The following is a 25,599-nucleotide window of genomic DNA, read 5'->3' on the forward strand; positions in this document are numbered from 1 at the left end:
TCAATCATTTTGAATGTAAATATTGTACGATTACGGAGATATTATAGGCGGATTACGTGCGATAGTTTTGCTAACAATTCTTCGTGTATATATGCTCATCTTTGTACAGCTTATGAGGTCGAATGAAATAATTCCACCATTATCAAGATCTTTACCAAGGGTTCATAATCTTACATCCTTTCTTGAGTCTTCGAAAAACCTTGGCCCGTCTCGCGCGCAAGTAATTAGGTTTTTCGCACTCAGTGCTAGCTCTGGAGCCATGGAAGGCATCGAACTAGAAGACCCTTGCTTGTCCCTAGACGAAGAAAATGGGGATTTCTGCAGTTCCATTCTTTCTCGCTTCGGCAATTCCACCGACGGAAGTCATCAGCATCTCTGCGCTGTTATCTGCGCCATGTCCCAGGAGTTCAAAGAACAGAATCTCCCTTCCACATATGTTGCCTACTTTGGTGCCGCATGTTCTTCCCTCGACCGCCTCTGTTCTGAACCCGAGGCCCCTAACAACCTCGTGGACGCGCTGCTCACAGTTCTTTCCAACGTCATTACCTGTGTACCCATTGCAATATTGAAGAAGAAAAGGGACTTTTTGTCGCATCTTCTGGTGCAAGTTCTCCGGTCTCCTTCGATGGCGGAGACTTCTGTTATTGCCGGATTAAAATGCGTCTCGCATCTGTTGAGACACAGGGATAGTCTCATGTGGTTTGATGCGTCTCAGCTGTTCAGTGTCTTGTTGGGGTTCGTCATAGATTCGCGACCAAAGGTACTATGCAAAACAAATTCTGTAACTTGTTCATCATTACCTAAATTCTCTGTAGCAGTGGGATTCCTAGCCACTCTACCTTGAAACTGACTTAATGATATGCTAGTACAAACTCACATTCACTGGGTTCGAGCCTTCTTAGCGTTTAATCTTCAAATTTATTTGGTTAAAAAGCAATAATCAGAAACCCGAATTTGATAAATTTTGAATGTTAATGTCACGTTTTTTCATCGTCAACGGCGCATAATTTTCACGTTTATAGCCGAAGACAGTTGATATTTACTTGGGACTTACGGCCCTCTTTAATTTGATCCCATGACTCTAGGTGGTTTCATACTTTTAACACTATATATGTATAACAATGCTAAATAACAGAGCAAGACAGATGCTAGAGAGGATCTAATTATGTTAGGAAGCTTCCATGACTTCCTCAATTATAATTAGTCTCTGTCTCAGTTGCCTTAACTGTTGACTACGGACAAAGTTCACTGACTGGGAAAACAACGCATGCCCTTTGATATTGTGTGCTAATTGGATCTATATACAGGTTAGAAGGCAATCACATTTGTGTCTTCGTGATGTGTTACTGAGCTTCCAAAAATCACCATTGCTGGTATCTGCTAGTGAAGGAATTACAAGCATATTTGAGAGGTTTCTGCTGGTTGCTGGCGGAGCAAATGCACGTTCTGGTGAAGGACCAAAGGGAGCTCAGCAGGTTCTATATATTCTTGATGCTTTGAAAGAATGCCTTCCTCTTATGTCACTGAAGTGCAAGACTTGCATTCTTAAGTACTTCAAAACTCTCTTGGATCTACATCAACCCCTTGTCACTAGGCGCATAACTGATGGTTTGAGTTTTCTCTGTCTCTACCCAGCATCAGAGGCTTCCCCTGAAGCATTACTTGAATTACTAAATTCATTGGCTCTTTCTATATCAACAAATGAGATATCTGGAGATGTAATGGCGTTTACATCTCGTTTGCTAGACGTTGGAATGAATAAAGTTTTTACTCTTAATAGGCAAATGTGTGTTATCCAGCTGCCTCTTGTCTTTAATGCTCTCAAAGGTAAGATTCTGGATGCACTTTGACTGGTGAAGTTCAGATGATGTTTTTGTTAGCAGAATTCAATTCCATGAACTCTATTGTGTGTCTTTATATGTTCAACTTCTTTTACAAATTAATTATTAAAGCATGCTTCTTTCTTTAAAATGTACAGATATTTTGTCATCAGAACATGAAGAGGCCATACATGCAGCTACTGGTTCATTCAAGAGTTTGATACATTCTTGTATGGATGAAAGTTTGATTAAACAGGGAGTTGATCAGATATCTATGAATGCAGACACTCCATCAGGAGGTCTGGTCCTACCATCATTGAAAAAGTTTGTACAACTATTGAAAGCCTGCTTGATTATCATTTTGATGCTGTCTGGGACAGAGTATTTGAAGTTGTTTCAGCTATGTTTCGCAAATTGGGTACTAAGATTGCTATCTAGTCTTTTTCTACTTCACAACATTCATCCATATAAATTTTGCTTGTCATTAAACTGCAGAGGTAGAAGTGTTATTTCTCAAATCGTGGTGCATACAAGTTGGCTACTAACCTACATTGAAGCGATTAATTATCTAACTCCCTGTTTGGGATATTTTCATTGAATAGTTTCTGTTTCTTCATAATCTCATCTCTCAAGCTTCAAATTATAGTACGATATGCGCGCGTTGTTGCTGACTTTTGTTGTGACTAATTTTGTCAATACAGGAAATTATTCCACTTATTTTATGACGGGACTAGTTAAAAACTTAGCTAATTTTCAGAAGCTCCCTGATGAAGATTTTCCATTTAGGAAACAGGTCTTTCTATTTTTTATAATAATACATTTTATTTGGATTCAATAATCCTGACGCAAGTTGAAATTTTGATATGACATATTTGCTTCTTCTTCTTGTTTTTTTTTTTGGCATGTCTGGTTCAACTTAGAGATCACACAATGTGTATCATTCATTGCACCTTGTTTGCATATGTTTTACTAAGGGATCCTGAAATCATTGGAGTTTGAATAATACTCTGGTTCAGTTTTATTCGATGACTAGAGAATGTACATATAGCTAAAATTAAGGTTACATCGAATCAAATAAGATCAGATTCTAATATGATTTTATTCCTTAATATCTGTTGATAATAATAACAGAAAAAAAGGAAATAAAATAGTTTAAACCCTAAGTAGAAAATAGGTTAAGCCCATAAGAGTAATGGGCTCAAGCCCAAAGTAGACGTCCCCCAACAGATCCTTATTGGAAACATCACTCGTTTATTGTTACTCTTGCATTCTGATATACAATGGAGGTAGGAAAGAAAGAAAGCAAGAGAATCTGAGAGGGAACGTGAGAGAAAGAGCAGAGAGAGATGAGATAAAGGAAAACTAGTCTATTAGTCCACACCACACCATGTTGATTGCAATGACCCTTACACCTTATATATATATATATATATATAGCTGTTTGTCACAACTTCTCTTTAGATATAAGAGAACCTGCCAGGTTGTGAAATTTTTGGAGAGAATTCCAGAGCTTTCAAGAAGGATCCAGTATGGTGTGTAGAACAATCTAGAAATATCTGGGAAAATTTAGAAGTTTCTAGAAGGTTCTAGAAACTTATGGAGGAATATGGAGATGTCTAAAATATTCTAGGATATTTTAGAATGTTCTAGAACATTCCACACACATTTTAAATATTAGTCTAGAAATATCCTTGTAAAGTATATAGATATTTGTTGTAGATATTTCTATGGAACACTCTAGAGGATGAATGTAAACCGTTGGATTAGATTAATCTCCACCGTCCATTAAGGAGGTGGGAATTTTCTAGAGAAAGGGGAAGGCCTATAAATACCCCCACAACCCCTCATTTGTAAACAACAAGGAAAGTAATCAAAGTTTCAAGCTCTCAAGTTCTCTCATCCAAGCTCTCTTCGCTCTTGTGTTCAAGTTTCCTAGTTTCTTTGCCTACATCCTGAGGGTTCGGCTGACTTAGCAAAGATCAAGAGGTTGATCACGCTAAGGCCGGCACGGTTCAAGAACTGGGGAGTTCCAAGGCCGTGATATGTTGGCTTACTGACATTCCTAACAGCCTTTTAACTCCTTTACTGACTTTCCCAACAAACTTCCTCTTATTACATTTATATAACACATTCTTGATAGTTATGTATTTTATGCTGAGATCCAAAATACATGTTCTATTGTCTATTTCTAATTTCCAATTACATATTAAATGTAGACCAAATATCTCAATTTTGAACGGTTAAAAAAGTTGAACATTGTTTTAAATTGTACTTCAATCTTGAAGTTCAGAAGAAAGTAACATGTCTTGGTAATTTTGAGAGCCCCTAATGAGGTGGCAGATCTAGCTTTTGGCATGTGATATTTGGATTGATGTTGTGTACTGTTGTTAGATTTGATGTTTTCAAAAATTTAGCAAATGAAAAAATATAGTTTTAGTGCTGCTGATCTAAGTTTATCATGCTCTATAATCTGGTTATTAAAGACATTGGGAGCACCTTTATTTTCTTTCATTTCTCATTAGATTAGATTCCGTTGACAGTTTGATTTGTAGTGTAGGATTGGGGTAAAAGCTCGATCATTTATATAATTTTTAGTTTTTAATGTATTGCAGACGGATATTCAATATTCTAAAACATGCAGTTGCACGAGTGCCTTGGTTCTGCTCTTGTTGCAATGGGACTGGAAACTTTTCTTTCTCTTCTACCTTTGAATTTGGAAGCAGATGACTTATCAAATGCAAATATTTGGCTATTTCCAATTCTAAAACATTATACTGTAGGTGCACGTCTAAACTTTTTTAAAGAGGAAATTTTGAAAATGATTGATAATTTAAAGGAGAGGTCTAAACAGGTATGAAATATTATTGATGAGTTGCTTTATTATTCTTTAGAACAATCCGTTTCTTACTTTTTACGTTCTGCAGTTTGACCTACAAGGGCTGATTGTGTCATCAAGGAATGCGGATGCTCTTGCATACTCTTTGTGGTCTTTGCTGCCTTCATTTTGCAACTATCCTTTGGACAATGCTGAATGTTTCATGGATTTGGTCCATCTAAAAAGCACTTTATGTATCACGCTTCAAAAAGAACCTGACATTCGAGGAATAATATGCTCAAGTTTGCAGCTTCTTATTCAGAAAAACAAGAAAATTGTGAATGAAAAAGTTGACGAGCAATATGTAAGTGGAGATATGGCCAGTGAGCCTGGTTTGGTCCATTATACAAAGAGCTTGCAACAAGGAATTTGAATGTGCTAAAGTCTTCTGCTGGGCAACTTTTAAGTGTTTTGTCATGTGTTTTGAAGTCTACAAAAGATGATGGAGGTTGTTTGCGGGTACTTGAGTTAAATCGGTCAGAAGTAGTTCTTTTAATGCTTTACTGCTGAAAAATCCTTCTGGCTGATCTGATTTAAAAATATTTTAAGATTGATGAGATTAATATGGGATTTTATATCATACAAGTCTCTGCCTTGTAATGGTTATATGCATGTGTTACCTGCATCCGTGGCATTCATACCGTTATTACTATCTATGACATGTTATAGATTACGTTCTAGTTCTAGGACTGAATTCTGACAGATTTTAAGATTGATGAGATTAATGTGGGATTTTATATCATACTGGTCTCTGCCTTGTAATGGTTATATGCATGTGTTACCTGCATCCGTGGCATTCATACTGTTATTACTATTTATGACATGTTATAGATTACGTTCTAGTTCTAGGACTGAATTCTGACAGATTTTGCCATCCACTGCCCATAAAGTGCATATTGTCTTTAAACTTGTTGTGTCACTTGATTCCTAGTTCCCATTGCAGTAGTTGGGGTAACACTGAGGGATGCATCATCACAGATGCTGAAACAATGATTGTCATATCATTTGATGTTTGTGGGAATGTAAATTCACAGCATTGTCTAAGCTTGCTTCCATGTGGCTAGGTGGTCAATTGAGGCTTGCATTTCAGGCCAAAAAAAAAATTAAGGCTTGCATTGAGTTGATCAGTGTGAACATGTAGGCATAGTTTGCTTGAATAACTTCTTCTTGTTGTATTGGCTTTTAGTTTTCCACAAAAAGGTAACTACTCTAAAATCAGTACTAAACTCTAAATCACCACATTATGACTGTAACGTTAGGACTGAGATCATTACTAATCATAGATAAGTCCGAATGCTCAAGACAGTTTCAGGTCACACATTTAACCTCTTCCTTTTCCAAGTTTAGGCCTTTCAAAGTCTAAAGTTTATACCGAATTACAATATATGGTCTTTCACTGCTAATGTATTATTTGGAGATTTTTCTTTCTCAAGTTGGTTTATTCAAAATTAGAATGTTTTCGTGTTGATGTAGTTCTTGACATTTCTTATGGTTCGCATTGTTCACAATCGTACTAGATTCTCTCACTTGTTTGTAAGTGTTGGAAGTGGTCTTGCGGCCACTTACAAAGCCCAAACCTAGGAAAACCTATTTTTCATTTGTTAGATCAGATATAATTATCTTGTGTATTTATTTGTTTTTAATGCTCTGAGATTATAAGAGGGATTTAGGTGATTTGATTAGGTTTAATTTCTCTTATCTCTTCTATGTGTTTAATCATTCCACCTGAATAAAATAAATAGAGCTGTTTTATGCAAATTGTTTCAGTAAGTTTTTTTCCCTTTTCACTGTGGTTTGGATTTGCACCTGGTTGCCTTTATTTACTCTAAGATGTTCCTAAATGATTTTGTTCTGTTTACAGCACACAATCAGGGAGATTGCTTCCATATCAAAGGGAGAAGTGACATCCAAGCTCTTCAAAAGGACAATGCGTGAGCTTTTAGAAGTCACACAACAAGCCAATAGAGCAGGTAACACCAATTCCATGCAGGTTGATGAGTCATCAAATGATGTGTTGCTATCAGTTGCCAGGTGTTCACTGTCATCTCGCCACTTGTTTATTTCAGCCTTAGATTGTTGTGTCATGAATTTTACTTAGGTGTCATATGATCATGGTGGGTGTCTGCATATAGTTGACAGTAATCATTTTATTTCTTTCTCTATTTTTTTTTAATCCCAGGGCACAACTCGTTGACGTGGCAGTTTCCCTGTTGCCTGGTTTACAACCTAAGGAGATTGATCTACTATATGTTGCAATAAAGCCAACATTATATGTTTGAAGGAGATATATATAATCCTTTGTTCTTTGCATAAATCCCCTAAGCTTCCTTTTTTGTGATGAAAAGTTATGTTGAGTATGAGGAATCATTATTTCCAGGATGCTGAAGGTGTTATACAGAAGAAGGGATACAGAGTACTTTCAATCATTCTCAGGGTATTTTCTTTAGTTGTTCATCTGATTCATGTAATAGTTTAAAATATGTTCAGCATCATATAGCCTTTCATCTTAACTAGTGTTCACCAAGCAACTTCCCTGCCTCAATTATTCAATAGATGCAGAGTGTTCAATTACTAGTTTCCTGGTCTGAACTTGGTTGTTGAAGCATAATGAAAAATGTCATTCCGTTAATGTGCATTATGTTTCCTGGAGAACCAGAATGCCAAATTAATATTTGGTGTTTTTGCTGCTTAGCTAGTGTCAAGCTAGTAACTTGTTTGTTTATGGATTTTCTCAACAGGATTCAAATGATTTTATCCCGTCAAAGTTGGAGGAGCTGCTTGCTCTTATGGTTGAAGTTCTGCCTTATTGTCATAATTCCTCCAAACACCATAGAATAAATTGCCTTTACTTCCTAATAGTCCATGTCTCCAAGGTACTTATGGTTATTGGTCTTGCTTCCATGTTCTAAACTACCTTGTTCTTTACATGATGCATCTGATGTGTAGAATATTGCTATATTTATATTGCAAGTGTAATGTATTTGAAATTATGCACTGCAACAGGATAGTCTGGAGCAAAGGTGGCGTGAAATTATTTCTTCTTTCCTTACAGAAATATTACTTGCTCTTAAGGAGGTAATTTGGTTTATTTGTGGGAAAAATTTTCTTCTAGTACTTTTATTTAATGCTCTTTTCATTTTAATTTGTCAATTGTAAAAATATAATATATGGTTTAGTATGCAGTGTCTTTCGGCTTTTGCTAGCCCTGCCAAGGATTTTTTATGGGCATAGGAACAGCACCATAAAATTTAGATTCTCCCTTTTTGGGGAGGGGGCTTGTTGGTTCAGTATGCAATGCTTTTTGTAAGCTTAGCGATGGATATTTGCTGGCGCAGACATGTCTAGAGCCTGTGCATTTTGTGTGTATTTTGGTTTTGTGTTTTTCTAAAGTTGGGGTTAAGTGTTTTTCTCTTGGTTATCCAAATCAAAGTCTATGTTTCTGAGTATCATGTATGTACAAGGCTCATCATTATCTGAGGCACAATCCATTAGTTATAGTCTGATTTATCCTTGGTTATGAGCCACCATATGGTGATTGGTGAGCCTTTGATGTATGAAATCTTTTGAGAAGGAATTCAAACTAGCTATTTCCCCTTGCTTTCTATTTTTTTCCATCATTTCTCTGGAGAAGAAAGTAGTGAAAGATCAAAGATCTCAGGGGTGAATTTGAAAAGGAAGTGTTAGAATATTTCATATGTCCACCAAGGCCCATCAGTAGGGGAGTCCCAGTCCATTGGTTGTTGTCCGAGTTTATCCTCGGTTACAAGCCACTATATAGTTAGCCTATGACATATGGAATCTCTTAAGAATGAATTCAGACGAATTTTCTCTCTTTGTATTCTATTTTCCCCAACACTCCCCCTTTTTTTGTCCTTTCTGTTAAATCTGTGCTGGCATTCTTCCTTAGAAATACATCACATGATTCTTTTTTCATTGCTTATATTGTTCTTCAAAAGTTCCATGGGTTAGAGTTATAGATGTATTTGATTTGCTAGGCATTTTATTATATTTGCTGGAGCGTAAAAAACATTGCTTTATTGTATTCTCTTATTTCTGCAATGACACTTATACTGTAGCTGGTCATGTTTATTGTGTGATGCCTGTATGTTGGTTAGTCATCTCACACAGACATCACTTCTGCCAATTTGTTTTGAGTTGACTTGACAAGTTTGCTGAGTTGTTAACTTTGAAATATATATTATTTCTGCTGGCTAATAAAAAAACTAGGAATAGGGCTTATGTCATTCTCGTTAAAATTGGTCATGCAATTGGAGATGAAGAGAGAGGCGGGAATAGAGAAAATTTATTTCAGATTTTCAATATGGTAAATATAGATTTTCAATTCTTCACTAAATTATTGATAAATTAATGTATAATAGTTGATATAAATCTGCCTTGATTGGATGTGATTTAATGTAATCTAATTCTTAAACCACTATACATGAGCTGTGTATTTTCTAGGTTGACCATATATAATATTTGATTCTGTTCTTTTTCTTGGGCTCAGATTGCCAGTGGCCTGGTCAGTGAAACTCCACATATGATTAGTGCAGCAGCTAAAGGTTTAGCTCGTGTTTGCTATGAGTTTTCTGATCTTATTTCAACTACTTCCAATTTGCTTCCATCTACTTTGCTCCTACTTCAGAGACAAAACAGAGAGATTATAAAGGTTTGCTTCCTTTTCTTCTGTTCTATGTTACATGCTATGCCAAATGAACCAATGTAATTGCTTTAAGCTCCAAAATCAAGTAAACCGGTGTCGAATCTTGCTGCAGGCCAATTTAGGATTATTAAAGGTGTTAGTGGCTAAATTGCAAACAGAATGGTTGCAATCGCATCTGAAGAGCATGGTGGAAGGTTTGATGAAGTGGCAAGATTACACCAAGAATCATTTTAGAGCGAAAGTTGGTGTTTGGCTATCCTGTGGTAATGTTTCATTTAATGCAGTTTCATTGACCTGTTGCTGGTGGCTGCTGTTTTTCTGTTTCTTTTGCTTCTTGTTCATATTATAATGTTGTGATGAGATTCAATTTTTTTTCCAGGCAAAGCTTCTTTTGGAAATGCTTGTTAGGAAATGTGGACTGGAGGCGGTTAAGGCTGTCATGCCTGAAGACCATATGAGAATTCTTACCTGCATATGCAAGGTCTGTTGAACAGCATCATATGATAAAATTTCTCATCAGCACTCAGTCAGATGTGTAATCTTGTTTTTAATGCAGATCAAAGAGCAAAAAGAAAGGAAAGGAGGTGTTAAAACTGAGGAAACTAGATCTTGTCTTTCAAAAGCACCTACATCCAGGTTAATATTGTGATTATTTACATTTATAAATAGGTTTTACTGGCAAGGACACTTGTTTCAAAACTACCTTCCCACTCAAATATGTTGATTTGCAGTCCTCTTAAATTTATGCAACTTGACATGAAATTAATTTTATCTTGATTGATAAACAAGAGAGCTTGCGATGCCTAATGCGATTAGCAAGCTAGCTTCTTGATAGACGAGTAAACTCATTAGTAATGAAGTATTGCCATTTTGCGATTGGTCTTGTGATTTTTAATACCAGACCACCTTTGAAACGCTCATCATTTTTTTAGTGTTTGTTGTGTCATGTTGGATATTAAAATAATTAACCTGTTTTAATCTGCATCTGATCAATGCAATTCTTTATTGTTGTTGTTGTTATTGATGATGATCAATATGACTCCTAACCTCAGGCAAAGCATGTGGAACCATACAAATTTTTTTCTGATTTTGATGATGAAGAAAGTGGAGGAACTGATGCAGAATACTTGAACGCGAATACCATTTCCAGAGGGGACAAGTCTTTCTCGTGCAGTAAATTAGCAGCGTCTTCATATTGAGCTGTAGTATTAAATCTAATGAGTCTTCTATTGACTGCCTTGTGGATAAATTATGTGATGTTAAATAAGTGATAATTGCAATCTTAGTGGTTTTAGTTCTTGTGGATAAATAATGTGATGTTAAACATTTTGATTCATTTTGCCCAACAGATAACCATGAGTAATATAGAACCTGGCCTAGCAAAATGAGATTGTTCTTGTGCCTTATCTTGAGTGGTTCACTATCGAAATGGATTTTAACATTGTTATTGTATTCTACCTTGGTCAAAGATCAGATACAAGAAGAATTTGCTTGAGCACTTGCCTGACCAATCAGACGAAGAGCCACTTGATTTGCTTGACAGGCAAAAAACGATTTCAGCTCTTAAATCATCCGAGCATCACAAAAGAAAGTCAATGTTAGATGATGAAGAAGTTGAAGTAGATTCTGAAGGACGCCTGATTATTCGTGAGGAAGGGGATTGGAGGAAGAGAAAACCTGATGAGCTTGATTTTGATGATGCTGCTATGAGTGAAGAAGCTGAGAGTCACTTGTCTGGCAAGTGTGGAAGTAGAGTGAAGGAGAAGCGCAGAAAAACATTATAGAGTGTGGGCGGTGGGAATATGGCAGCAAGAAAGCAAGTGGGGAAGTGAAGAGAAAGGAGAAGATGAAGCCTTATGCATATTGGCCACTTGATCGGAAGATGATAAGTCGTAGGCCACAGCTCCAAGCTGCGGCAAGGAAAGGCATGGCAAGTGTCGTCAAGATGGCTAAAAAGTCTGAAGGCAAGAGTTTGAAACTGATAAGGACCAAGAAGAAATAGAAAATAAGGAACTTCACTGCTAGTTAGTATGTTTTTATTTATAAGTAAAATTATAAATTTCAAAAAATATTTATTACATTTTTTTTCAATTTGTCCTTTGTCAATATTTATTTTTACTACAAAAATTTATTTCATTAATTATAAGGATAATCTAGTCTAAATTTTTTAATTTCAAACATAATTATTATACTTAATTAATTTTCTTAAACTTTGTGAATTAATTATTTTTTCCCTATATTTAAAAAGTAGATGGAGTATGTAAATATTTTTTTTTGGCAGCGAGATATTGATTATTATTTTATGAAATTTGATCTGAACAGTTGAGCATTAAAGAAGGAAAAAAAATTTTGCTAAAAATTAGATATAAAATTAATACAGTGGAATGAAATATAAAATGGCATTGGATATCGACTTATTCAGTATGTTCAAAAGATACTCCGTCCGGTCTTAAAATATATGTGCTAGGTAACTAACATATATAGATTAAGGAAATTTAGTTATTTGTAAAAAATACCTGTGTTTTCTTAAAATTAAATATCCCTCCTTTTAACAATTTGTATTTGTAATCACTAGGGGTGGTTTGAGATAAAAAAAAAAAATGTGAGATAAAACAAAAATTGAGATCTTACAACTAAATGAGTATGACACAAATGGTAATGATCTGAATTTTTTAAACATTATTTCAGAATTTAATTTCTAGAGATGTATGAAAAATATTGCTTGGGTGTCTTCTATTTTTGTTTCAATACTATTTTAATATTGGAAAGGTTATGAGATATATACATACATATTTTTTTCAAGCTGAAAAAAAAAATACATGTCATTCAAATTTTATTTTTTCCGTTTTATTTTAGGCTTCTTATAATACTTTTTAGATAACAAAATACGGTAAATAAAAACAGTCTTTTAATCATTAGTTTCATACAAAAATATAATTAATACGTATGTGTGTATGTATATGTATATACATGTATATCTAGATCTTATAATTTGTTCATAATAATGTAATATTTCTTAATCAAAAAATCATAAGGGTTAAAATTTTGTGTTATTGTACAAATTAACTCCTAAATTTTTGAAAACGGTGCTATCTAACCTCTACTATTGACAAAAGTTAACTTTAATTATTAGTTAAAAAAAACTTAAAAAATTATAGAAAATAATAAAAAATATAATTTTTTCAGTCCTTATTTGTAATATTTTAGTTCTTTATTGTAATTTCTTGGTCATTTTTTATAATTTTTAAGATCTTTTTATGTCATTTTTTGGTTAACAAACGGTCAAAATTAACTTGTTATTGGTTGGGACTAGATTGCACTGTTTTAAAAATTGAGAGATTAATTTGTATATAAACAAGTTTAGGGTATGTGATGCTACTTGATCAAAAGTTTAAGGGTAATTTTCTTTTTTACCCTAAAAATTGAGAAAATTAATTATTTGATATTTATAGTTTTGATTCAGTTATAACTTAATCCTTAAATTTTAACTTATAACTCAGTTCTTATAGTTTTTACTCAATTGTAACTCAATTATTAAATTTTGACTTTTGCAATTCAATGCTTATAGTTTTAGCCATTTAAATATTAGTCTATGATATTAAAAAATAAAAGTATAAAGATTAAAAGTATTTTAAAATTTTAATTTTTATAATTTTTATAAAGATTAAAAGGGTTTAGTAGTTTAAAATATTAGTCCTAAATTTTATCATAATTATAATCATTATAATTCTATTTTCTAAAAATATAAGGAGCAGTATTTTAATTGGTTAAAACAAGCTGCAATAATCAAAATTTATGGACTAAATTATAATTAAGTTAAAACTGTAAAAACAAAGTAACAATGAGTTAAAGTTTAAGAATTGAGTTATAATTAAATTAAAACTTAAAAAATCAGAGAATTAACTTTCCTTTTACCCGAAAATTTTTATGCAGTATCTACCCACATGCATATAATAAGTTTAGCATTTATAGCTTTCTAAAATAATTTATATACTGACAAATCAAGAACAAAACATCTAGAATTGTTAATTGATTCATATTTGACCATTAACACGCCTTAAATTAATATATTATCTATATTGAAAATTTTAAAAATGGACGCTGTTTTATAGAAGACCTTAGGAGACAATTGGAGGAAGAAAAATAAGGAACAAGACAAAGATCAAATTTAGGTAAATAATTTGTTTTATAAAATGTGTCACTGCAATCAAAATCTTAAACTTAAAAAATAAGAGTGTGTTTAGATAACTTTTCAAAAACCTAGGTTGTCATGTTCAACACCCTTAAAATCTTATTTGGAAAAAAAAAAAGAGTGAATGAGTGGCGGCTAGGGCTGCACAAATATCGGACTGGACCAGGTTGGATGTCAACCCGAAGTCTAGTCTGAATGGAGACCAGGTTAGAATTTTCAGTCCAAAGACTAGTCTAGTCTTGTTGGACCCGGGACCTGGACCGGGTTAGACTTGGTCCACCGAGTTACTGGATCAGTCCAGTTTCTTGAATCCAACTTTCTCCAAAAAAAAGGCCCTCATATCTCCTTTCCTATTCACTTGTATCGATATCATAAGCTTACTACCGTTTGAGTTTCAAAGTAAACACTATTTAATTGCACATGATCCTTGTTATGAGATTAATTATGTTTCTTTTAGTTTTTTAGAGTATAAATAATCATCTTTCTCGCGTATTATATGAAATACAAAAAAGGTGTCATACTATTCAATACCTGTAAATATTACTATTGTTTTTTTTATTCTTGCAAGTGTCAAAGAGCTAGTTAGAGATTTGTGTTAATTATAAATGTAAGATTTTCATTTTTTTGTCTCTTGTATTTTATTTTTGTTTAAATTACCCTATAATCATATTTTCATGCGATATGGAGAAATGGAGAAATGACAAATGAGGCTATCAAACTTCAGAGTTCAGAGACCGAGTCTGAAGCATGCACGTGAGGTGTGAGGGTACTGTTACTGGGCTCAACTAAGTAAAATCTTTTTTTTTTGTAAATAATATAATTATTTAATATTTAATATTAAAAAAATAACCTGGACCGGGCGAGACTGATTGGTCCGAAAGAGCAGTCTCTAGTCTGGTCTGACCCATATGTGCAGTCTGACCCGTTCAGTCCAGTCTTTTATTCGGGTTGAATTTTTTAGGATTAGGTCACACCGAATCGGACCAAACAGATTGAGTTTAAAGTTTTTATGCACAGCCCTAGTGGCGGCCTCTAAACGAGCGTTATTGTTGAAGTTGGAAAAAGGGTGGACATTTTCTCTCTCCAGGCTATCTACGCATGTCTTCTCCCTCCAAGCTATCTATGTAGTGCGCACACTCCCAATCCCCTCTCATCTTTTTGCTCTGCTTGAAGCTCTTCACCTCTTTCTCCATGCTGCCACTCTGATTGTCCATTGTGCTCACCACTATTGCCATCTAAAAAGGTCTTCTGTCAACTGTGTTGCTCACCTACCATGATCTATGTTGCTCACTGTCAAGAGTTGAGAGCTTCTCCATGGTAAGCTTAAATGCCTTTCTCATAATCATGCTATTCACAACTCCAACTCTTTTTCTTCTTCATCTTCCCCCTCTCTCAGGAGCTTGTGTGTGGTGGTCACCTGACTGCCCTGTCGTTTCAGCTGTGTTTTGAGCATTACTGCTCCGTTTGCTTCTTCTGGTGTCGTCTTGCCAGTTCTGCGGTTCAAGGAAGAAGGGCATGACCGAGGAGGAATAATTATAAATATAAATATATTATAATATAATTATAATTATAATATTATAATAATTTATCCATTTTTAAATATTCTATTCCAAATTATAATATTATAAGATAATTATAATTATAGTATATAAATATAATGATCCAACAAATAAAATATCAATCAATTTTATAAAAAAAATTCTATATTTTATAAAATTTAGAATTTAAAATATAAAATATTTGGAATATATGTGAAATTTATGAAGATAAAAAAGAATCTAAAATATCTAGAACAAATAAATAAAAATCATAACAAAAATATCATAATATAACATTATAATTTTATAATGTTCTGAATATGTTTTATTTTTATTTTATAAGTTAATATTTTATTTGCTAAAAAATATATATCATATTTATTTAAATTGATAAATTTATTTCAACTTTTCGTAATTGAGTATTTTAAATTTTATCATTTAATTCTCTATTTTTTAAAAATTAAGATTTTTAACTTATCAATATCTTTTATATTTGTAATATATGGTTCTTTTAGTTGGTAAAAAAAATGGTTTTTTAAGTTTCATATTTTTTTCTTGAAAAAATCAAATTAGTCACAAAAATATATAACAAAACTTATGTTCATTTTTGTTATTATACTTTTCAATTGACTTTTAAATCAAATTATTCAAATAAAATTCAGTTTATCCAACTGACTTTTAAAAAAAATATTCAAATATAAATCACGTTACATTCACTAACTTTTTTCCTAATATTAATTTGCTAACTTCAGTTAAATCCTAACTTTAGTTATAAATTTTTTAATCAAAACACATACTAAATAACTAATGGTGTTTTGGTAGTAACCAATAAGATTGAGATTAATAGAAGGAGTTAGCCTCTCACAAACTAAAATCTCAATCCTCACCAAGAAAGGTGCCCATATTTAATGACCAACAATGCTTCTAATAAAATTGCTTGTAATAAAAAAATATCTGAAAACTTTAAAAAAAAGTTTGGTAGTAGGACAATATTTGATTTCTCTATATTCGATGTAATTTGGTGACAATAAACATGTGGCAAAAACAAAACAAAACCAAAAAAACAAATTAAGCAAAGCATCGTATTTCATAAATAAATATAATTAAAATAAAGAGTGAGAATGATTTGGCTTGTGAAAAGAAAAGCATAGTATATTTTTGGGAACCAAATATTGATGAGAATTTTTTTTACTTCAAATCAATCAGTTTCAGCGCCGTTTACTTCGCGCAATTAAAGGCTCTCTCCCTCCAAATGGCGCCCTTTGCGCCTCTCTTTCTTAAATATGTCCTCTGTTTGGGGGGATTAAAAAAACAAAAGAACGTTGCTTTTGCCTTTTAGAGTTTTTATATTTTTTAAATATTGGTCATTTTAGAATTTCAAAAAAACATTCAATTATTTTTTATACCTTATAATTATTATATAAAAAGAGAGTATTTAAATTAAGACTTAAGAGTACTACAATCTAAATTGCTATTTAATAATTTTCTTAGTTTGTGTAGAAAACTAATGAAACAACAAATTTTTAAAAAGAAAACTTATTTAAATAACTTTATATATTTAAATTATTTTCTTCAAATAAAATAAGTACAAGTAGATTTTAAGTTTTAAAATAATTAAAAGTATTAATATCAAAAGTTAATTAGAAGATAAATCATGAATTCAAAAATACAATCCTATTTATAAATTATTTTTTATATATTTTATCAAAATCAAGAAATAAATTAAAACTATCAACACTCCCTAAAAATTTAATAAGTTTCTAAACCTATTAAATTGTATACTCTAATAACGTTTCTCTCTCATCGACATGTAATGGAAAATAAAAAATTAATGACATATGCTTTATAAATAGAATTGAGGCGAATTTGTTTTAATTTAATTTAAAACAAGCATTATCAATATGTAAGGTTAATTATCTAAGGTTTTTGTATTTTAATTTTAATGGTAAATTGTATACTCCTAATTAGTCCCAATGACACTTATAAATATATTGCTTTATACTTTTTTTTTTTTACCTTGAAATAGTACGAGTGTTTGAGACTTTGACTTAGTCTTAGGTGACTCAATCTATATCTGTAATATTTAATAATATATAATGAATCATTTATAGTTTCTCGACTTTTAGGTCACGCTAATTTTCCATTGTTAATAAATGTATTAAATTTACTCTAATTGGGATCCAGAATAAATTGTAATCAACTTAACAATTAACATACTTGGCTAATTTTTTCCTATATGCCTCCTATGTGTATTTCATTGTTGCTTAAATCGTATATATAAACAAGAAAATGCTCGAGTTTAATGTGATAATATTAGATGTTAAAGAGCTTATTTAATTACATCCTTCTGTGTTTTTTTTTATAAATCACTTGTAATATTTTTATTAGAAATTAAATAGAATTTTAAAACTCATTAAAATTAACAATTTTTTTAACTTTAGCCTTATTAGCCCCATTCTTTTTTTTTTTTGGCTTGTTTTGAATTAATAATAGATTCATTTTCATAAAGAAATTACAAATTAGTCATGTCAATGAGACATCCCCTTTCATCATTCATCACCGCTAATACGATAAGATGGAATTGGTCAAAGGTAACAACGTACTCAAAACAATTATGGACTTGTATGGAAAATAAGTGGGGCACATGTTTATCTTTTCACCTTGTTATTAAATTTTTAAATTAACTTTTTAAATTTATTATTTATATATTTTTAATTTATATCATATCAATTCACTCATAACCTTGAATCAAATGAAATTTGATTAAACTCACAAGTTAACTTTTTAAATTTATAAATTTTATATTTTTAGTTTACAAAATCATATCAACTTACTCATAAACTCAGACTACATATAATTGATTAAACTTGTTAAACTTATTAATTTTTAATTGAGTGTAGCAAGTTAGGTATACACTATATAGAACTTTCTTCATAAAAGCGGTAGGGTATGGTTTAAAAAAACTCAAAAACAAAAATTAATATTAATGAAAAAGAAAACAACAGAAATAAGTTGAATATGACAATCTATTAATATAAGTAGATTTAATTTCAATAATTTATATTTAAAATATATTTAAATTAAATTATGATCATATTTTATAATTTACATCTCTATCATGAGTTTATTTAAACTCGTGAGTTTAACAACCTTTTTTCTTTTAACAATCTTTTTTCTTGCAATAAAATTCTAACAAACATTTTAATCCCTACAAACAAACAAAACAACAATTTAGCCTTATAATGTCTCTGAAGGGATGGGGAACAGAATCGCATCGAGTGATCAAATTTTCTAGTGATCATTAAAAGCTGCTTCCACAAAATTAGTGAAGGCTTGAACATTACGAAAATGTCTGTCCTAGCATATAATCGGAGTCCATAAATGATGCCAATCACTTCAGTAATGACAGGAAGATAATTACATATGTTAACAAAGAAACCAAATATGCAATCAAACTTGTTATCTCTAACTACTTACTCAAACTTACCTCCCCCATCTTTATAGAGCCATCAACATTGAGTCTCACCTCACGATAATATGATATTTTCACATTCTTTGAAAAACATAAAACAACATTAAATAAAATAAAAGTAATATAAAACTATGTATTAAATATTCTATTTAATAACTTATATGTAAAAAGGGAAAAAATATCTTCCAAATATTTTTTATTAAAAGGAGTTTGTACATGGCTTCGTTTAAATAACATAATTTCGGAATACTTTAGATTGATGTTCCCCAATCCCTTGACTAGACTAGGCCATGATTTAAGGAGTTTGAATTTAGGCCATTAACCAAGCATGTTATGTGATGGTCGTGGATAAGATAAGCACGTGAAGAACATCATGAGAGGATTGGGGATTAAATTATAAGAGATAAAGTTCATGAAATAGATTATAATCAAATTAAAATTATAATGACTAAATTATAACGAGTCAAAATTATAGAGACTAAATGATTAATTTTTCCTTCTTTTTTTTTATTCAAAGGCAAAAGCAGTATCTTCTTTTATTATTATTAGTGTTATTCGTTGCACTATAAAAGCCCCGTGCTAGTTTCAGTTAATTTCTTTTTTTTTTATTTTAATAGCAAGGTTCATACTCATTCCAGTACTTAATATAAAATGAATTTAATCAAGTTTGTGTTTATTAAAAATAGTATAGTTATATCCTTAAAAATATTTACAAAAATATGTAACTTTCAAGTTTTTCTTTTCTTTACAATTACTAACTATAATAAATTGTTTTGTATAAATTCAAATCATAATACATAAACAAGGGATAAAATTAAAAAATTATTAATTACTCTACCTTATATTAAAGATAAAAAACTTTTAAAATTTGTCTTATATTAAGAATGAGAAAGAGTATACTTATAAAGTTCACAATTTGCAAAGAGTGATCTGGTCTTGAACATTTAAAGACAAGAATGTACAAAAATGGAGATTATGAAACTTGATGTACCTGATGGTATATTTTGAGGGCATCAATAGACTTCAAGCCTTATGCATATAACACTCCCACTCTCACACACCTTTATAACATGCAATATCCATACCAATATTTATCTATGTTGCCAACCTATGAGACAAATATATATATATATATATATATAGTTAAAAGTATTTTTTTCAAATATAGAAAGTAAATAATATTAAAATTACATCTTTAATTTATTTAAACACTTAACCTATCATCTACTTACATTCTAACAATGGTCTTATAGCCTAGTGATATATAAGTTCTCTTGTAAGTAAAAAATTGCAAGTTTGATCTCACTTGTAACTTCAAGCCATTGGTGCTTAGCCCTTTAATTAAAAAAATAAAATCTACTTGACTCTTCTACATAACTTCAATATAGTTAAAATTAAAGTATATAAGGGTGAAATACGCAATTTAAATTTTTTTTAAATTATAAAAGCTAAGTAATTAAAGTTCATGTCATCAATAATATACCAATTTAACTGTTAAATTATAAAGTTATTTAATTGTTAAATAATATACCATTAGCTTACCACAACGTCATTTGAGTTATTTATACTGTATGTTTTACTTGAATAAAATTATCTTATTAAGTTCAGTCAACTAGCATGATTGTATTATCACATGTACTTCCATTGTTCGTGTATTACATTGGGCAAAGGTGATAATTTTAGATTACCCTCACCACATGATGGAGAAAGGAGATGCTTTGGAAATAAGATCCCAGTACCTCCAGCAATAAATATGTGAAGTCAAAAAGGACATTTTTATGGATCCATATATGCACTCATAAAGACCAATTTGCAATTGATATTTTTTTGTTAAATGTGAATTTCTTCTGATAACTCACCCTATTTTATAGGGATTATTGGCAACTGATCGTTCTTTCATTGAAGAATAACGCGGTCCTCTTCTTATGCTCCCTCCATTACAGACCAAATAGGACATAAAGAAGATGGTAGACTTATAAGTGTACTTGTACAAAAGCTATCAATTTTTATGGATATATTAGTTACAAATCTCGTGATGTTGATCATAGGGTAATGAAAACATATCAAACAATGGTCCTGAAAAAGTACGAGCATGAACTCAAGGATCTTATATGGATTGAGCTAAAAGTAGGTAAAACTAACACTTTATTAACTTATTCAATTATTAAGATTTGTGGTCGATTGCTTATATATATATATATACACACAAAGTCGTAGGCAACTATAGAAGACTTGTTTGTGCGGCATATATATGATAAGGTACATATTCAATATCATCACATTGAAAATAATTGAATTTACTAAGGAAGTAAATATATTTTTGAAAAGCTAATTTTATTATTATTTAAATTAGTTAGTTAATGTTTTAATTCATTGCAATATTATACTTTAATTTAGATGTTTCATATTGTGAATTTCTTTTCCAAGGAAGAGGTTGATGACAATCACACACATTGGGCACAATATGCTATAGATGGTATGTGAGGTTTGGATAGTTTTTTAGGAAATTGTATAGATCATTTGAGTTTTGTGCAATTTCTACAAAATTTTGTATTGAAATTTACATTTTCATTTGAGTTTTAGGAAATTGCAAAACTGTATAGAATTTCAACAGTGGACTAGGAACCGTCGTTGTTAAAAGTCACAAACTTTTAATATCATCTAAAACAATAACAGTTCCGTAACCACTATTAAAAATATTTTTATTTGCTATTAAAGACCTATCCTATAATAGTGATTTCATTTCTAGTTTTGAGTAATGAGAAGTAACAAATAGGGTTGTACAAAAGTTTAGCAATCTTGTCCAACCTAAGCAAACTTAGCCTAGTTCAATCTTTTGAAAAAAATTGACCTCAAGGACTAAAAGAACTAACATGACTTATCTTATGAATAAATTTACCTAAAGGACTAAAACATTAAAATAAATCTAAATAATTTCCTCAAAAATAAACAATAAAGTTTAAGAAAATTTACTAATAATCACATAATGTGTTTGTGTCTGTGTGTGGTAGGTGGATATAACAAGAGGCTATTATGATGCTAGTGACTATATTTAATTCAACTTTCCAATGGCACACTTAAATATATATATATATATATATATATAGCCGAAGAATGAGGCCTCAAATCCAAGAGGCCTGGGCCACGATCTATTGTGCCATAAAGTACCTCCCCAAGTGTGCCACCTGTCATAGGGCCATTACTCTCTCCCCAAAAGACTAACCCATTAGGGCGTGCAGCACAGCCGCTTATATAGCCAGGACCCTCCCCAAGTACCTCCAATGTGGGACCTAACAACCCCGGCCAATTCATGATGCCTCCATCATAGGTGACCCACTAGAGAGGCTCATTAATTGGGCAAACTCGGGTCTGACTCTGATACCACTTTGTCACGAGGTTATTACTCTTTCCTCAAAAGGCTAACCCATTAGGGCGTGTAGCGCAACAGCTTATATAGTCAAGACCTTCTCAAGTCCCTCTAATGTTGGACCTAACAATTGTCACAGGGCCATTACTCTCTTCCTAAAAGGCTAACCCATTAAAGCGTGCAGCGTACCCGCTTATATAGCCAAGACCCTCCTTACATCCCTCCGATGTAAGACCTAACAACTCTTGTAGCCAATCCATGAGGCTCTCATCATAGGTGGCCCACTAGAAGGGCCCACTAACTGGGCAAATTCAAGTTTGATTCTGATACCACTTTATTACGGGACTATTACTTTCTCCCCAAAAGGCTAACCCATTAGGGCATACAGTGTACCCGTTTATATAGCCAGGACCCTCCCCAAGTCTCTTCGATATGGGATCTAACACATTGCCACACCTGGGCGACTTAATGTTAGAGTTGGTAGCCCAAATGTGACTGCAAGTATTAGGAAAGGCATGAAGACATGAACATGACTCGAACTGTATATTAGGTCTTGCTTGAAAAATCGGGTTTAAATGTGGCCAATGAAACTACTGCCATCCTAGTCGCTACATCCGTTGTTTTGCATCGGGTCAATCCTACACAATCAAAGTTTTTATTGACAATAGCCCAACAAGTGTTCCAATTGGCTTTACATTATCAAGGTTCTTATGGTTGTTTCCTTGTATCTACTGTTTGGCCATTTTATTGCTCATATTTTGGTTACAAGGAAAATTACTACCTCTTCTAATTATGATTTTTATTTTAATATTTCAATTTTCCCTATAACTAATTTTTTTGGTGAAACATATGTCTCCATTATTAGACATTAGGCATGGTCTCCCACCACATAACTTAAACCCTTAACGGGCTAATTTTCGGGTTAGCTAGTCAGCTCACTTATATTTTTTTTAAAAAAAATAGACAACAAATTCTATACCTTAAATTGTTGATAAATTATTTATTAAAATAGAATTTAATCGTATATAATATATTTTGGGGGTATGATTGTTGTTAAAAAGGTTTATGATTTTTTTATTTTTGAAATTTTAATATAATTATGAAATAATTTTCAAATATGTCATGATTAAATTGGAAAAAAATAAAAGCAAGAAGTATAGGAAGCTCAATCCAAAAAAATACAAAATCTAATAAACAAAGGCCAACATAAAAAAATGAAAAAGAGAAAGCAATTGAAAATGAATGAGACACACCCAAATCATTGCTAAAATTACCGTGGTAACTACATTTCTAATGCATGGACATCCCTTTTTTCTTAAAAAATAAATAATAGCATCAACTTATTTTAGACTTCGGTTTTTTTGGCCAAATACTTTAGACCTCATTATGTGCGCAGAATGGTTGGGTATTAACTCATACTAATTATTTTTTAAAAATAGAAAAGAAATAAAGAAAGAAAAATCACCGGAATGCAATGACACTAATACTGCAGCTGGTCATGTTTATTGTGCGATGCCTGTATGGTGGTTAGTCATCTCACGCAAACATCGCTTCTGTCAATATGTTTTGAATTGACTTGATAAGTTTGCTAAGGTGTTAACTTTGAAATATATATTATTTTTGCAGGCTAATAAAAAAAACTAGGAATAAAGCTTATGTCATTCTTGTTGAAATTGGTCATGCACTTGGAGATGAAGAGAGAGGTGGGAATAGAGAAAATTTATTTCATATTCCACTTTACATAGAGAGAATGTAAAACTAGATGGAATTTGTCTATTAATTGATCATTAAAAATATATATATATATATATATATATTATGCTCACACTCTTACGCTAAATTAGTTCTTTAAAAATATTATTTTAAATATTTTTCTTTTTCAAATTAATATGAGCTATTATGGGGAGCTACACGGCTTTTTAGAGCAACAAATGCTGTTTATTATTATAGCTTGATAAAGAGTTTGGGAGCTGACGACCAACCTGATCTCTTTATTTGACACATGTATGCTGGTGCCCATGTTTTTCTCACGACGACAAATAAATAAATTTCTTTAAGTTTGATATGAGAAATGTAACTTTCCAATAATAATTATCATTGTGTTTTTTAAATCTTGATTTCTAGTAATTATTACTTATAATTATTGTTAATTAATGTAGAGAGCATTGCTGAATTTTATGTGCAAGATTTTGCCCAACTTTCCCTCTTCAAGCACCCAATATACACAAGGTAAATGCATCACTTTATAAGGAACAAAGACTTAAATAACCTTTCATTAATTATTTTTTGTCTTAGTGAAAGAAGTAATTATTATGTATGTATGTATGTAGCTGTGTAGGAGGGCTCATGTACAAGCTTCCTAGAGCAATCTTCAATATGTGACATCTATAACATTCTTGCTCACAACCTACTCTAAGTACATATCATTCACAAAGAACACATTTTATTGGGGGAATCTTTTTGTGACTCCAAGTACCTTAAGAAGTCTTGCAAAGATACAAGTAAGTCCATCATTTATTTGATTTTAGATTCTATATAATTTATGCCCAGTTAGGTAACATGGAATTATGATTGGAAAAGTGAAAGTAGAATTATTGGGAAAAAAATATATTGTTTGGTATAATGGATCTCACTTCTACAGAGAATCCAACCTATTAAAATTGGCGAACTTATTTCAACCTCCATGTCACTTCTTCCACCTCCTCTTTAGCTTTCACTTCCCCTTCCATGCTACCAAGTCTAAGTGGGGCGTAAGAGATTTTGGCCACATCACAATGAGTAAAAAAGCAATAATGTAAAATAGACTACTAACATCTTGGATGAGACAAGATTGAAACACTTTGAACTATATGGAATGCAGATTCTACTTATGATTCAACTTTCATGTTTGATCAATTTTATATAATATATGTATATATCTATATATATCCATTTCTTAATGCAATTTGATTACTTATATACTTATAGGTGGACTGTATTCTAGGAGACAACCATTTGAGGATGTCTTACATGGTAGGGTTTGGTCCTTACTTCCCAGAAAGGATTCATCATAGAGGATCTTCCTTGCCCTCCCTAGTAGCTCAACCTTAAAGCATAGGTCATGATGGCATCTTCCAACCGTTCTTCCACTCCATAAGTTCTAGCCCTAACATATGGGTTCGAGCTATTGTTGGCGAGCCAAATCAAAGCGATGGATTTCCAGATGATCACAAATAGCCACTCAAAATCGGCCACTTACAGCAATGATGCCTTTGTTGGACCTCTTGCATACTTTGCTAGTTCACATTAATTAGTGGTGAAGTTTTGTCACTGCCTTCACTAGGAGCTGGTCTATATGTGCCAACCCAACAAAGAAGAAAAAATGAAGGCATATAATTCAGCAAGTGTGTGTGTGTGTGTGTGTTTTTTTTTTTTAAGTTCACATAGCTCATCTTAATCTCAAAGCTTGAGATTGAAGCTTAATGAACTATCATAGAGAATGATCAAGTCAATACCTCAGGTTTTGTTACGGTCAATAGAATTCACAGATAGTGCTTTGAAAAATTCAAATTTAAATAAAACAATGTTGTCACGCCCTGAAAATAGAGGGTAACTGAGACGGGTGCGAAGGGTAACAACTCAACAAATCATAGTAGATACGAGTTGGAGCAGGGAAGAGCGAAGGGATCTTGC

General features: G+C 32.0%; 2 pseudogenes; both read left to right on the plus strand.

Annotated features, from left to right (window-relative positions):
• Positions 1-259: 259 nt before the first annotated feature.
• Positions 260-11,383, plus strand: LOC129316898 (uncharacterized; annotated as a pseudogene).
• A 10,990-nt stretch (positions 11,384-22,373) lies between these two features.
• Positions 22,374-25,216, plus strand: LOC129316555 (endoglucanase 9-like; annotated as a pseudogene).
• Positions 25,217-25,599: the final 383 nt, after the last annotated feature.

Source organism: Prosopis cineraria, unplaced genomic scaffold (genome assembly GCF_029017545.1).
Source record: "Prosopis cineraria cultivar Desert tree isolate PC_DT_omini unplaced genomic scaffold, ASM2901754v1 PC7, whole genome shotgun sequence".
Lineage (NCBI taxonomy): Eukaryota > Viridiplantae > Streptophyta > Magnoliopsida > Fabales > Fabaceae > Prosopis > Prosopis cineraria.